We start from the raw sequence: 17,311 nt of genomic DNA on the forward strand, positions 1-17,311 counted from the left end.
GGAAGAGGTTTCTCAAAATACTTTCTGGATGCTGTTAGCGCTTGAAATTTCACCTCAGGCTGAAAAAAGTAAACTCCAAGGCAACATCAAACCACTTAGCCTCGCAGCTAGCCCTACGGGGCAGGAGAGGGCTCTCTCCGGTCTATCTCGGAAAAGATCTTCAACGGACAGAGATAACCAATAAAGAACACTGATTTTAGGCTAGTAAACTGATATAAAAAGGTTTGATTTGGGATTTTTAGGGTTTTGGTGGAAAATTGGGGAAAGGCAATTTTGGGTGCGGGGATTGGACACAGTTTTCGCAGGGGGTTCTTTGGGGCGAGGTAGGAGACTGTATTGATGCCTTTGAAAGATTTGGATGGATGGGAATGACTGGTGAGGAGCTAAGGAGAGCAAGCAATCACCTTGAATTCTCCTTAAACAGCTGAAAACATTGATATTAAGCAAACTTAAAGGCAGAGCATAGCAACCATGAATTCTACCTTAACACTTCATTTGCCTAATTTGCAGAAGAAAAAGTAAGAAGATGATTCACATAACAAACTTACAAGTACAAAGAGAACACACCATCAATACATGTAACCACAGGAATCCCAAAAAGGACTGCAAAACCCTGGTCTTTCTTCCTTTGCCAAAATTGCAGAGATGCAATGAGTAATACAATAGAAGCTTTCTCCCTCAAGAGTCCAACCATGAAAATGACCAAGAAAGTACATAATATAGGAAATCTAACATCTTTCCTTACCTCTAGGGGTCGATATCACTATCCTAGGAGCTGTTTCAACCAATTCTAAACTGAGCACTGAAAACTAGGCAGTCAAAACAACTTGCCTCTATAAGCTAGGAAACCAATTCATTCATTATATTTTTGCCTATCTCATGAATGAATCTTCTAGAAGAGATAAATGAGTGTCAAAATATCATAAAATTACATCATTTACAACAAGGAGGATCAAAATCCAACCCAAAAATTCAAATCCAGTCAAAACTGTGTTTTGCTGAGCTGTAGGTGAATTTCTGTGAAAACTGCCCAACACGTCGCGCCCTGATCCTGAACGCATCACGCGGCTTTGGAGCTGCTTTTGAGGCACTTCCAGGTGTCCAAATGAGGCAAAAGTGGGCTTGTTGGAAAGTTCTGGATGTCTACTTTCCCACCCAATTAGAATTTCTGAATTTGGTGGCCATTTTCCCCTCCAAAATTGCAATCTCCCAAGACTGCTTCCTGTGTGTCAAAAAGGTGGCAGAAAGTCATTTTTTGCTTGTTTTTTGACTTTCTGGAGGCCCAAAACTTGGTGAAATTTCTTGGAAATTGCTGAGAAAGTGTATCTTTGCATGAAAAATCCAAAAATTCTGAGTTTTTCTGAAAAGGAGTTGCCCATCGAAAGGGTCGCGCGCGGCACGCGATGTGTTGGTGGAGAAAACCTGTTTTTGGCACAAAAAATTCACAATTGACAAAATTTTCTCCAAATTTCTTGAAATTTGGGCTGGGAGTCCCCAATAAAGTACCATGCTCAGTCAAAGAGGCTTTGGCCAAAATTTGGAGTGGATCGGGCCTTTTCCGTCGTTTTAGTGCCTTGGCCAACCTCCTTGGATCTGGCGATTGTATTTTTGACATTTCTCTAAAACCATGACACCTGTGTAAAAAGTGAAGGAGGTTTTTCTTCTTCAGAATGTTGTGGACAAAAACCTCTCTCAGTTTTCCAAAATTCATCTTTTATTTCTCTTAAACATCTTTTGAGTGAAACTTATCCTGATGTGTGAAACAAGGAATTTTGTCGAAATGAAGCGAAATGAAGGGGATAAGGGGCTTCTAAATTCTTGGGGAAATTTTTGGAAGTAGGGAGGGATGTTAGGAAGTAGGGGAAAGTGGAATCTCAGAGATCGAGTGAGGGGAAGGGGTCCAAAAGGGCAAAGCACAGGCCCAACCTAGAAAATTGCCAGGTTGTAGCTAGAAAATAGGGTTTGTGCGAAAATGAGGAATTTGGGGAATCTCAGTGATGGGAAGCATTTGGTAAGGTAATTTAAGGATAGGGGAAGGTGTATGAACATCAGGAAACAAGTTTTTCCTATGATTTGATCATCCAAGAGAAATTGCCTTCAAAACCCTAGGAGAGGGAAATGAACCTTGCCTAGGTGCAACTGAAGCATGAACTAGGTGTAAAATGACCCATTAGACACTGACATGATAATGACGACCCTATGAATGATGATAGACTCAGCTGAATAGTAACATAGACTGACATTTGGGCAACTTTGAAAAGAGTGAAAACAAACCCTAGACCTAATGCCTAGTGACCAAATTTTGCTTGAAGACTCACTGAAATGACAAAATTTGACCTTGACACTTCAAAATCACTTTGTAAGAGCACGTTTGATCACTGGAGGAAGGCTACAAAGATTGACACTAACATATGCAAGAGAAGATAAAGAAAATTTATGACTGCAAGACCAAGGCAAAAAAGTTTCAGCTGGAAGATTTAGTATTGCAATGGGATTCATGAAATGAAGAAAAAGGGAAACATGGTAAGTTTGACAATCTGTGGAAAGGACCTTATAAAATCTCAGCCTATCGAGGGCAGAATGCATTTTTATTAAAGGAAATGGAATGCCAAGAATGCTCAGGAGGACCAGTGAATGGTAGGTTCTTAAAACACTATTATTTCTGATGCAGCTTGCTGAAGTTGTTTCACTATCATTGTATATACCAATTTACTTTCCTTGCAAGATTTGAAGTACAATGTCATTTGAGCTTGGGGCTCGAAGTGAAGGCTATAAAGCTTAAATGCTTTGTGTTGTTTTTAGTTGGTTTTTGAGTCAGTCTAGAGTCGGTTTTGAGTCAATTTTCAGTTTGTATCGAGTCATTTTCAAAAATTTCAAAAAAAAAATCAATCTTTCATTTGTTTGACCGTATTGGCCCAATCAGCTAGGCACTTGGTCTACGGTGTTCTTGACACCTCCAAGGAGCTGCCATCCCCAAAAAGGCCAATGTTAGTGTCAGTATATGCATACATCCATCAGGGATCAAATCTGCTCTTTGCATTTTCATTTTAGGTGTCTCATACTAATTTTTTTATCATTCCACTAGGTCATGCCAAAAATGGTCCACTAATGGTATTCTTCTTCTCAGAAAATCAAATTTTCCCTCATGAGGTACATTTGCTAACCCTTCTCCATGTTGCATTCAGTTATGGTTTTAGTTATGTTATTTTTAGAGTCAAGGCAGTCATGTTTCCATTAGGTCTTAAGGTTCATTTCCAAAGTCAACAGCATAGTTTCAGTGTAAATAAAGGGCAACATAGGTATGAGGAAGACCAATAAACAAAGAGTGATTGGTAGCGAGTCATGGTTATTGTACAAAGTTCTTATTTCACTGATGTAATTTTCATCTCAAAAAGATGTTTTTGAGATGAAAATAGAGTATTTTAGTTGTTCATATTTTTTGATGCAATTCAAGTCATTTTGTGTAATAAGTGTTCCCATAAGCTACCCAAGCATTTCTCCTTGCTGCAAGAAATGAGCCATTGAAGAAATCAGCTCAATCAAAGCATCATCCACCTAAAAAGAGACAAAGAAACAAAAGCATTAAACAGAGGTTTGAAGGCAAAGTAAAAGTTCCAAACAAACATTATAAAGTGGGTTTTTTCTAAGGAAAAATCAAAATCATCCTCTATACAAGATTTCAAAATCATTTTTCAAACTTCATCATGGTCATTTGACAAAGAGAGAAAAAGGGAGTTGCAGCGAATTGGTGGCTGAAGGAACGTTGGGCGTTGCGCACAGGGAAAAGTGGTCAGGCATTGTGCATCGAGAAAGGAGCATTGTGCACAGGGAAAAATTGTGGAGGTGTTGCGCACGTAGGCACGACGCTGTGCATAAATCCTGTGCACCTGTGTATTTTTACACGGTGCTGCACATACAACAAAGTGTTGCGCACAGGGAAAAATTGTGGAGGTGTTGCACACGTAGGCAGGGCACTGCACATACAAATGGAACGCTACACATAGAGCATGTGCACTTGTGTATTTTTACATGGTGCTGCGCATACAACAGAGCGTTGCACACCTGTACACGGCGCTACGCATAGGGCCAACAAACACCAAAACCATCCTAACAACCATTCAAAATTTCTCCTTTTGCTACCCACAGCTTCACACTCAAAAACATGGATAAATAGGATGAAGATTATGAGGAGGAGGAAAACAGTGGTAGTGAAAGCATGGAAGATGAACCTCAGCGTCAAAGAAAACCACATAAGGGAGGCAAAATTATCAGAGAGGAACCATCAAACATCATAGAGTTAGAGGCTTCCCCTATGACTATCTCTTTTTCCAGGCATCTGGGATGTTATGAGTTTTGTGAGGAAGTGCAAAGAGTTGAACATCATCCTGAGCTAACCAGGTTTTTTGTAGCAAATCTCCATGATAACAAGGTAACTCTTGTCGGGGCGACATTTACAGTTTCCTCCTGCATCATTGATGATTCTACAAGGATTTTGAATGTTGGGGGGGATATGGTATAAATCACAAGTTTTGGATGAGCGCTACTATGAACCATACATAAAATCTAGGTATAGGAATGAAAAGAAAAAGGACCTTTCCTTTCAAGTTCCTTCACGACAAGTATGCCCCTATGATGAGGATCATTATGAAGTATTTTACATGTGATGGCAGATTTTTTAGTTTATACACCTATCATATTAGGCTTCTTATGCACTTCACAAGAGTGAAAATGATTAACATCCCATATTTCTTATTCAGGAACATTGAGAAGATGGCCTACATTGTACAGAAAAGGTCATACCCCCAGCAGATGAATAGTATTTATCACTATTCCTTGATTAAGATTATTGTGCTACATCATCTCAACCTCCTCAAAATCTCTTGGGATACATTTATTACCAATGACATCTTCAATGGTCCTCAGATTCCTCCACCGGTGCCTCAAGAAGCAGAAAGGCCTTCTAGCAGTGCCAAAGTAAAGAAAAGTAAGAAGGCTAAAGAGACTAAATTTATTGAGAAGCCAAAAACCTACAAAACATATCAGAGAGGGGCTAGAAAGTTGTTCGCAGTGGATAGGCAAGTGTTTACTCCACTTGATGTGGAAGGGGCCTTGCCTTCTTTATCATCTCATAGGCAAATGCTTGCTCCACAAACTGTGGAAGGGGATTTTCCTTCTTCATCAACACAACAAATACAACAGGTGAAGCAAGTGCATAAAGGGAAGGAAACGATGTTGGAGGAAAGCCTCAATGATGAAGAGGAAAGGGAATTTGATTTGATAGAACGTGATGGACCAAAACAGCCACACATTCGTCATGGCATTAAGATAGTTGACTTGGAGGCTCAAGATAAGGTGACAAATGAAAGTATAATCATAAAGGAAAAAGATTCACAGATCCAAGCACTGGTGGACAACTCGACGAGAGCTAAGTATGTCATTTCATACCTTGAGCAAGAGAATAATCAGCTAAGTGACAAATAGGTCCTCATGGAGCTAGAACTTCTCAAAGCAAAGAGGCGAGGTGACAAAGTCAAATTAGTAATGCAAGAGGAAGAAACCCCAGCCACCTTGACTACAGAACAAGGGCTTGAAAAGAAGATTAAAGAGGATATAGAAATATGGATTGATAGGGTGAATTTTCATTTGGAGAAGCTGCTACAAAGGGCCAGCAAGGACAATCAAATCATCAGGCACATGGCTCGCCATTACAAGACCCAGAACAAGATTTGTAACATAAGAGTCAAGCAAATGAAGACAAGGCTAAAACAAGCCCTCAAAAGCAAAAAGGAGGGTGATAGGCTTAGGTTTCTTGCTGAAGCTTTCTTGGCTAACCCAGACACTTGATGGTGGTGTTCTCCACAAAGTTTGAGTAAGTTTTGAGAATTTTTTCATTTTTGAAGAATTTAGCAGTTTTTGACTCAGAAAAAATGGCTCTATGTGGCATTGTGCTTTTCCTAGGGACATCCAATGAGGAAGTGGTCAGCATTTTTAGATTCAAAATGATTATTACATTCACCATGTGAATTTTCTAAGCTTTTGGAGCAAAACAGGTCAGCCAAAAGGTCAAAAAACACCTAAAAATGACCTTTCTACCCTCTTTTTGACCATGGCATTGCGCATAGAAGCAGTCTTTAGAGAATTCGCTTTTGAGGGGTCAAATAAACTCCAAATGGGAAAATAAAGGCATATTTGGAAAGTAGATGGGACAATATTTCCAATGAGCTATCATGACGTCAATTTGGACACCGGGAAGGCCTCCAAAATGGCCCTGCAAAAAGTGTTGTGCATAGCCTTCTAGTGCTGCACATAGGACAATATTATGCTAAAATTGCACTTTACTATGCCATGACTATAATTTTTGGGTTTTCTCTCATGGATGATATTGTTACTGATGTAAATGGTGACTAGGCATGTAAATAATATGAATATTAGTTACTAGAGGGGAGATTCATTGGATCAAAAGTTCTCTTGAAGTCAAATGCATCAGTTCCCTCCTTTTTAGAGGAAAGATGTTAGGGTGCCTAGATTCTAATTTCTTGTTCAACTTTTGATGGATTAGTTCCTCATCTTAGGGATTCGACCCCTGAGGATGGGAGGAGTTTGAATTAAGTTCCATATCTTCTTTTTCTTTCTCATTGTAAAGGGTTGGACTCAGTGGGATGCTGATTCTTTGAGTAGACATCATTTTGTATTAGTTTCAGCAGGAGATTAATGAAAAGTTGCAGCTATTTCTTTTGGATCCATGTGGTATGATGCTCAGTTCAATTTTTCTTATGTTTTCATGTGTTAAAATGTATTTTTGATTCCATTCCATCATCTCATACTCGTTATGTGAATGTATACAAGTCTGAAAGGCAAAATCCATAAATTTTATGCTATGTTTTGGGTAGACATTTCACAGTCTGTTTTTTCTTTAGTTGAGGAAGAATCCATGAGGTTTACATGCTCTTCCTAGCTCCTCACCTATATTTTCACCTCATCCATCAAACCCTAAGGTTTTGATCATTGTTCATACCTTTCCCCATCAAACACCTTGCAGTTTTGACCTAATTTCCTTGCCCTAACTGTTTGGCTCCTCCTGATCAAGCAAAACCCTTCAAATCAAATCAAACCTTGTGCCACTATACCTAGCCTAATATTAGTTTCTAGATCCAGTCAATTTGGCTGATATCCTTACGGAGAGAGCCCTCTCCTGGCCTAGTAAGGCTGCCTACTTCGCTAAGCATGGATTGTGGTTACCCTGGAATTGCCTTCCTTCAGCCTGAGGTTCAATCTAGGTGCTAACAAAAGGAATCCACAATTACAAATTCTTTAGGGACCTAGTAATTATCAGTGGGTTCCCACTCCTTTACTGATAGATGAACAAAAACCTAATGAAAAAACTATGACTATTACTAAAGACATTAATAACATGGATACTTCTTCTAATCAAACAGTTATGATTCCTCTCTTACAAAAAAAATCAGGTTCAAGAAGATCAAGAATCCTCACGGGTTTTTAAATACCATGCCTTCTCTGAATTTTTAATTGTAGAGTTGAACAAGAGATATGATCTTAGGCCTAGACCTGGCCCTGGAAGACCTCCTAAGGAGACTCCAATAATTGAACCTCGTACCAAAGCTATTGAAACTCAAACAAATGTTATTCAACCATTAAATCAGTCAATTGATACTGCTCAAAATGATAAAAATGATTTGACTACATTTAATGTTGAAAAAGAGTTAGAAAGAGTTAAAATCCCAATTCCACTTTCAGAACTTTCCAAAAATCCTGGGCATAAAAATCAAGTCTCCAAATGGATACAAAACACCTCGGTTGATGTTGAAAGTGATATCATTAGTCTGAAAGATGAAAAACTAGTAGTTGTCTTTGGTCCTAGCTCAGATATGATGGATGAAATAGTGCCTCCTTTCTATGTAACTCTTAAGAAAAATGATTCCATGTTATATAATTGTATGCTTGATTTTGGAGCATCACATAACCTCATGCCAAAAACTACCATGGACCATTTGAAACTTGACATAACTAGATCCTATCATGACTTGTACACCTTTGATTCTAAAAGGGTGCCCTGCTTAGAATTGATTAGGGATTTAGTAGTCACCCTTACCCAAATTCCAGTGAGAAGTATAGTTCTTGATATAGTTGTCAAAGATATCCCTCCATAATTTGGAATGCTCCTTCCTAGGTCTTGATGTGCCAAATTAGGGGAACTCTTCAGATGGATATGTCTTATTCCACTATTCCAGTTTATGGGAGAGGACAACTAAGGTTATATAGAGAAGTAAGATTTGTGCACACTATTTGCAAAACAAACCAACCAAGGAACTATCCTATTTATGCAATTGATCATGATTTTGGTTGCTTTCAACTCTCTTCAAACCAAATACATGAAACTCAAGTTAAAATAGAAGATGTAGTTGAAAGTCCTGTACCAAATTAAACTGATGTATGGAAACTATTTTTTGAGGGTTCTTGTACAAAACATGGAGTAGGAGCTAGAGTAGTTTTAATTTCAACAAAATAAATAAATAAAATAAAATAAAATAAAAATAATAATAATAATGAGATCACCTAATCATGTAAACTCGACTTCGAAGTTACAAATAATGTGGCTGAATATGAAGCTTTCCTTTTAGGAATTCAGTTAGCCAAAAGCTTAAAGGTTCAAAACTTAAGTGCTTTTACTAATTCAGAGCTTATTGTCAAACAAGTGAGAAATATTTGCCAAACTAAGCATCCTAGACATAGGTCTTATCGAAATGAAGTTTGTGATTTAGTTGAAAACTTCTTGATGCTTTTAATTTGAATTATATTCCAAGAGATCAGAATATTCATGCAGATGACTTAGCTGTTTCTGCTAGTTCATTTAAAATTCCTGATCAGACCAATGTACTCTCTCAAATACATGTCAAATACAGACCATCCATCCCAGACAATATAAAACACTAGCGGATATTTGAAGATGATGAACATTTGAAATCTTTTCTGCAGGTTATAGATGATTTTTCAGTTCTACAAATTAATGAAGATAGAACAAAAATAAATGAAAATGATACTTCAAATTTCAATTCAAAAATTGTTGATCATGACATTATTCAATTGTCTAACAATTATATTCCCAAAGGCCTCATTCCTTTAGAAAAAATGTTTGATCAAAATGATGTCCTCAGAAACACTCAGTCCATTTCTTCACAAGATGACATAGAAGAAATTAATATTGGAATAGACAATGATATTAAAAGCATCAAAATCTGTGCATCTCTAGATCCTAAGATTAAAGGTCAATATCTTAAGTTATCCAAACTTATAAGGATGTTTTTGCATGGACCTATGCTGATCTAAAAACCTATGATACTTCATTAATACAACATAAGATTCCTTTAAAGCCAGAAGTAGTTCCTTATCAACAGAAACCTAGGAGGATCAATCCAACTCTTCTACCCACTATAGAAAAGGAAATTTAGAAAATTCTAGATGCTCAGATCATTCTTCCTCTTAGATATTCTAATTGGGTTGCCAATTTATTTCCTATTAGAAAGAAGAATAGAGAAATAAGCCTTTGTGTGGACTTTAGAAATTTGAACAAGGCATCATTAAAAGATAACTATCCTTTGCCAAAAATGGATCAGTTACTTCAAATGGTTTCAGGAGCACAAAGACTTTCTATGCTTGATGTTTTTTCAAGCTATAATCAGGTAAATGTTGATTCAGCAGACAAAGAAAAGACAACCTTAACTACACCCTGGGTACATTCATGTATGCTAGGATTCCATTTGGCTTAATCAATGCTGGAGCAACATTTCAGAGAGCTATTGATGTAGATTTTGTGGGTCAATTAAATAAATTTGCGGTCATTTATCTTGATGACATAACTGTTTTTTCTAAATATAATCAGAAACATCTAAATCACTTGATGAAGGTTTTTGACAGGTGTAGAAAATTCGGAATATAATTGAATCCTAAAAAGTCTATGTATACTATCAAAGAATGAAAACTATTGGGCCATATAATTTCAAAATAAGGAGTGGTGATTGATCCCAAGTGTGTGTATGCCATTGAAACATTGACCTTACCTAGAAACAAGAAGGAGATTCAATATTTTCTAGGCAAGATTAATTTTTTAATGAGATTCATCCCAAATTATGTTGAGATTGTAAAAGATATAACTGACATGCTCTAAAAGAATCATGAAGTTAAATGGATTGTCTCTTTCAGGGATGCCTTTGATCAAATCAAAAAATCTATCTCTGAAGCTCCCACCTTGGCCAACCCTCATTACACTAAACCATTCAATATATTTTCCTTTGCCTCAGAAACAACCCTTGTTGTTGTTCTACTACAAAAGAATGAAGATTCCCATGACCAACCCATAGCGTTTTTCAATAAGGTTATAAAAGATGTCGAGCTTAAATATGAAATAATTGAGAAGCAAACCTATGCCCTTATTCAAGCCCTGAAATCATTCAAGATGTATGTCCTACATTCTCCTATTATTGCTTATGTTGCTCATAGTGCCGTGAGAATCATTTTAACTCAACCAGAGACTGATGGAAAGAGAGCTAGATGGATCACTCAAACACTGGAGTTTGATATAACTATCAAAACTACAAAGTTTTGAAAATTGGCAACAAGAAATTGCTAAAAATAGAAGTTCTAAAAATAGCAGTTTAGGCATCAGTGTTGGATTGGGCAACAGAGAATGAAAAATGGAAGTGCTAAAAATAGAAGTTCTATTTTTAGTGGTTCAAGTTGGATTCCTATTTTTAGACAGTCCCTGGTCTAAAATAGGAATTAAAATTCGAGTTTGGTCTTACCAGCAGTTTGAATATTAATTAATTAATTTAGTTTGAGTTAATTAGTTAAGGAAAATCAAACTTGAAGTCTTTGTGAGAACATGTAATAATTTCTCCACTGATTGGGGAATGTGTCCTTGATTTGCTCCACTGATTGAGGAATTAAGGATGAGTTCTATATTGAGAGGATCAGTTGACTTAGTTTAACTTAGTTAGGTTTAGTTAGATTAATTTAACAAGTTGTTAAATTAATGAGATATAGTTTTTTGATGCTTGCATGCATGTGACAAATGTTTTTTTAAGATAAATGAGTATTCTCTCATGGATAACTAATGCTTGGCAATTCAGACAGAGACCCAGTTGAGATCAGATGAGAGACAGTGTACTATCAGATGCTAGGATATTCCTTGTGAATATTCCTTGCATGCAGGAGGAACTTTAGACCTCAAGGAATGCGTAGTTGGACCTAAGGTTGATATTAGGTATGATTGGGGCCAATTCCCACATGTTATGTAATTGGAACCCAATCAAAATTTCGCAAGAAAATAGGGGTTTGGAGGACTTGTGGAGCCTATATATACATGCCTAGATAGTCCATGAGCTACATCATCAGAGTATAGAGAGAGCAGGATAGCTTTTGAGCTGATTCTTTTTGTATGTTGTTGAGGATTTCCACTTGATTGATAATACAGAGATGGGGTTTTAGGCTGGTGCTTTTCCTGGATAAATTATTATGTGTTATGTGTGATTGATTCCTTCTTATCAATTATATGTGTTCATGCTTGATGTTTCTCATGGTTGATTAGCTTCTGCAAAGTTTATGGTAGATGTAGATCTAGTATTATGCTTTAGTACATTGCATATATTAGTTTGATCTGCAGGTGAAATTTCTACATGATATCAGTGAGCTAGTTTATTTTTCGAGAAAATTCTACATGGTATCAGAGCACGGGTGATCAAGGAAGAAAAATATATAAAAAGGAAGAAGTTTGCGGTTTCTAGATATAGATATCGAGTTCTTATCACATTTTAGATTTCATCAATGGCGTTCTATGGTTTGAGGCTTGAGTATGCACTGGATGGCAGCTCAAACTATATAGCCTGGAAGGATCACATGGAGGCAGTATTAGAGGATAACGAGGTGAAGGACTTCATTGATCAAGAAGCCCTCAAGATCTAATGCCCAAGAGTTGGCGGAATGGAGGAAGTGTGTGGCTAGAGCTAGGAGAATCATCCTGGAGGGAGTTTGAGATCACATAGTCTCGAACCTCCATGGGAAGGAGACTCCATTTTCGATGCGGAAAACATTGAAAGATCTTTATCAAAATAGTAGTGATCAGAGGAAGCTAGCACTGAATGACAAACTTTGAAAGATCAAGTGTGAAAAGGGCGACATGATCTCTATATATTTTACCAAGCTCAAGACATGCAGGGATGAGCTTGCAAGTGTAGGGGTCGTGACAGCTGATGATGACATGGTGAGTCTTGCACTCCTCGAACTTCCTAAGAGCTAGCATAGCTACCAGGACTCGGTTAATGGAAGAGAGAAACTGCTAGATTGGGAATGACTTTGTTTAGATTTGATGCAGGAGGAGATAAGACAGAGCACCAAAGATGGTTCTTCATCCATGGAGGATGAAGAGAACTGTGCCTTAGCAAGTAAGGAAAAGAAAGGGAAGGAGAAGGTTTCTCTTCCAGAATCCAGTTCTTCCCATGGTGGGAAGAAGGTTGACAAATCGAAAGTACGATGCTTTCGTTGTCATGAGGTGGGCCATTTTGTTACAAATTGTCCACTTAGGAAATCCAAGAAGGGATCCGGGGAAGGATCTCAAGGTGAGGCACTTGCTTCATAGTTCGAGTTGGATTTCACACACTTCGCATCCATGGTGGGAAGTGGTTGGTTTCTTGACAGTGGAGCTTCTTTGCACATGACCAGAAACAAGAGTTTGTTCAGTACTTTGAAGGAGAAAGATATCCAAATACTCATAGCAATGGGTAATGATGAAAAGTATAGTGTCTTAGGTGTAGGCACGGTTATTTTTCATAGGGAGCATGGAGCTTGCCTTACCTTAATCGATGTGAAGTATGTACCAGGACTGAAGAGAAACTTGGTGTCGATCACGATGCTGGAAGACAGAGGCTATGATGTAGTCTTCAGTAAGGGAAAGGTTTTCCTTAGACACATCATCACTAGACAAGTGAAGAAGATTGGTTCACGGGTCAAGAACCTGTATGCTCTTGAGGTTCAAGATGCATGCAAAGCCTTGAGAAGAAAGGCAACTAATGGAGACTTGGTGGTTGAGAGGGAGAGTAAATTACCTCTCAACATGTAGCGCCAGAAGAAGTCTCAAACGATTGTGGAGGAGCCACGATTGGTGCAGCAACTTCTGGAGGTTGTGGAGCAGCCACAACAGGGGAAGCTGAGTGTAGATCGAGTAGAGACATCTACTCATGTAGAGACCTCCAGTAGGGGAAACTTCGAGCTAGGTGGACTGAGGGATCACATGCAGCCATACCTCCAGGTGGGAGGTGGGGCGATGTAGAGTGATCATCCCAAGGATGAGGGGCAAGATGCTTGAGGTACCCAACCTCTTGGATGAGACCTTGCTACGAGAGCCCCAATGTGGAGTAGCAAGAACTGACTGACTGGGTAGAGATAGATGCAGATGGAGCGGCAGAGAGAGCTACGACACAGGGAATCCCAGGACAGCACAGAGCATGCACGCTGCAGCAATGCGAGAGGCACAAGTGTGTTGCATAGTGTAGGGTAGCACAGAGAAGGGTGCAATGGTGCAAAATGCATGGAGATGTTGCAGTAGCATAGAGGTCAGAGAGGGAGCACTTGTCAGTAGCAGGTAGAGCTTCAACATCAGAGTATGTTTCTAGCCCAATAGAGATGTCAGTTGGGAGTTTTTTTTATTTCAAGAGTTGCTGGAGCAACCACACTTGGTAAATGTGTTGCATGCAGAAAATTCCAGAGGTACAGGATCAGGTTCAAGAGGAGGCCTTTCTTGTTGAGAGGGAGTGTTGAAAATTAGCAACAAGAAATTGCTAAAAATAGAAGTGCTAAAAATAGTAGTTTCGGCATAAGTGCTGGATTGGGCAACAGGGAATGAAAAATGGAAGTGTTAAAAATAGAAGTTTTATTTTTAGCAGTTCAAGTTGGATTCCTATTTTTAGACGGTCCCTGGTCTAAAATAGGAAGTAAAATTTGAAATTTGGTCTTACTAGCAGATTGAATATTAATTAATTAATTCAGTTTGAGTTAATTAGTTAAGGAATTTCAAACTTGAAGTATTTGTGGGAACATGAAATAATTTCTCCATTGATTGGGGAATTTGTCCTTGATTTGCTCCACTGATTGAGGAATTAAGGATGAGTTCTATATTTAGAGGATCAGTTGACTTAGTTTAACTTAGTCAAGTTCAGTTAGATTAATTCAACAAGTTGTTAAATTAATGAGATACAGTTTGTTGATGCTTGCATGCATGTGACAACTGTTATTTTCAGATTACTGAGTATTCTCTCATGGATAATTGATGCATGGCAATTCATACAAAGACCCAGTTGAAATCATATGAGGGACAGTGTACTATCAGATGCTAGGATATTCCTTGTGAATATTCCTTGCATGTAGGAGGAACTTTAGTCCTCAAGGATTTCGTAGTTGGACCTAAGGTTGACAGCAGGTATGATTAGGGCCAATTCCCACGTGTTATGTAATTGGACCCCAATCAAAATTGCACAAGGAAATAGGGGCATGGAGGACTTGTGGAGCCTATATATACAGGCCTAGATAGTCAATGAGCTACATCATCAGAGTACAGAGAGATCAAGATAGCTTTTGAGCTGATTCTTTTTGTATGTTGTTGAGGATTTCCACTTGATTGATAATACAGAGATGAGGTTTTAGGCTGGTGCTTTTCCCGGATAAATTCTTCTGTGTTATGTGTGATTGATTCCTTCTTATCAGTTATATTTGTTCATGCTTGATGTTGTTCATGGTTGATTAGCTTCCGCAAAGTTTATGGTAGTTGTAGATCTAGTATTGCTTTAGTACATTGCATATATCAGTTTGATTTGTAGGTGAAATTTATACATGATATCAGTGAGCTAGCTGATTTGTAGAGAAAATTCTACACAAAGCTAATAAAAGGCCAAGGATTAGCTAAGCTTCTAGCTGAATCCAACTGTAAAGTGCTTGAAATCAATTCTGTTTTAGAGATACAAGGGAAGAATCCACAAGAACCGTCTCAAACTTCAAATAAGAAGAATAAACAAGAACCTTATGTCCTTCCTGAAGAGGAGAATCCACAAGAAACTTCCCTTCATCCTAAAGAAAAGAATCCACAAGAACCTTTACCTTCATATCAGATCACCCCTTTACACATTGATGACAAATTTTTGTTGTCAAATTGGTACCAAGATATTTTAAATTTCTTGATCCATTTTGAATGTCCAGCATCATTCTCCAAAAGCCAATGTAAAACTATCAAACTAAAAGTGATCAAGTACTGTATCATAAATGCAAATTTGTACTGGAAAGACCCACTAAATATTTTGTTATTATGTTTAACAAAAATTGAAACTGAAGGAATCATTGACAAGTTTCATACAAGATTTTGTGGAGGACATTATGCTTGGAGAGCAAGAGCATATAAGTTATTAAGGGGAGGATTTTATTGGCCAACATTGTTCTTACAAGTAGGAGCAAAATTCAGAAGTTGTGTTCCTTGTCAAATGTTTGCTGGTAAGCAAAAATTAACAGCTCTTCCACTAGTTCCATAAATAGTCTCAGAACCTTTTACCCAATCGGGATAAGATTTTATTCGAGAGATTCATCCCACTTCAAGTAATCAACATAGATGGATCCTTACTACAACAAACTAATTCACTAAATGGGTGGAAACAATTTCAGTGAGAAATGTTACTGATTCAGTAGTAATCAAATTTATTGAAGAGAACATCTTATCTAGATTTGGTTGCCAAACTCAAATTGTCACTGATAATGCAATAGGTTTTTCTAGTGTTAAAATGATTGAGTTTTTCCAGAAATACCAGATTTTGTTACATCATTCAACACCATATTACCCACAAGGTAATGGCCTTGCAGAATCCTCTAACAAAATTCAGGTAAAGGTAATCAAAAAGACTCTAGCAGATCATAAAAAGAGTTGGGACTCTCATTTAATTTATGCAGTATGGGAAAACAGAATTACTCCAAAGAGATCTATTGGTAAATCTCCTTTCCAATTAGTTTATGGGAAAGATGCAATCTCCCCTACCAATTTGGCCTTACCTGTTTTGAAATTCTTGCAGGATTCAACAAATGAACCTGATGATTTTTCAAGAAGAATAAATCAGATTATTGAACTAAATGAAAAGAGAGATGAAGTTCAATACAAATTGAAAAGGTATCGTAATAAGAAGAAGAGCCTATTTGACAGAAGAGCTAGGGAAAGGGACTTTAAGGAAGGTGATCTAGTTCTAAGATCGGATTCCAAGAGAGAAGAAAAGGGAAAACATGGCAAATTTGACCACCTGTGGTTTGGACCTTTAGCAATTGCTTAAGTAAAGGGAAACAACACTTTTGTGCTACAAAATCTTGAGGGGCTATATTCCACTTACCCTGTAAATGGAAGGTTTCTCAAACATTACATTTAGTACTGAGAAGTTGAAGTAGATTTCATTACTACCATTGTAAAAACTCCGGTTTATTTTACTTTTAAAGCTATCAGTGTGATTTTTTACAGCAAAAGATCCCATAGCCCGAGGAGAAGGCACATGGATCTGCAGGTTCTCTACATTCTATAGGAGAAAGCAGTACCTAGTTGGAGCCAATGTTGTAGCATTTTTTGGTTTTGATAAGTTAGAATCAATTAGTCAAAAAATGAAAATATTTTTCAAAAACTTTTAAGCTAGGATATGGAAAAAAAAGGATATTGAATAAAAACTACTAGGAAATATCTTGATAACATGTCCATATCAAATAAAATGTTAGAATAGATGCCCTAAAAAATGAAGGCAAAAATAAAATGTTAGGTTAGAGAGAAAAGCAAAAAGCAATAAACTCTGAAAGTGTGCAAGTCCAAGTGCCACTACTTTTACTTTATTATGTAAAATAATGGTTGTGTGTAGCTTCTCATAAATTCCACAACCCATGACAATCAAATAGTTTAATCTTAACTATTTCATGCTTTAAATTTCATGTTTATAGTTAGAGAATAAAGATCTAGCCAAACTGTTTAATCTTGGCAGATCAGTAGTTACGTAGAGAATAATAAGGAGCTCATCAGTTTAATCTGAGCCCTGGGATGTTATAAGGTTAGAATTAGATATTTTGCTTTTCAAAAGAAAAAGGAAAGAAAATGGTCTACTAGCCTAAATGCACCCAATTAAGTGAAGAGAAATTGTTAGTGTAAGTAAATGGGCAAGTAGAAGAAAAGTTGCAGAATTTCATTTACCATGCTTGATCATGTGTTTCAGTGTGCAGGAGTAGTTATGAAGGTGAAAAG

Source organism: Pinus tabuliformis, chromosome 1_2 (assembly GCF_031772625.1).
Source record: "Pinus tabuliformis cultivar Carrire ecotype Pingquan chromosome 1_2, CPIR1, whole genome shotgun sequence".
In the NCBI taxonomy this organism is placed as follows: domain Eukaryota; kingdom Viridiplantae; phylum Streptophyta; class Pinopsida; order Pinales; family Pinaceae; genus Pinus; species Pinus tabuliformis.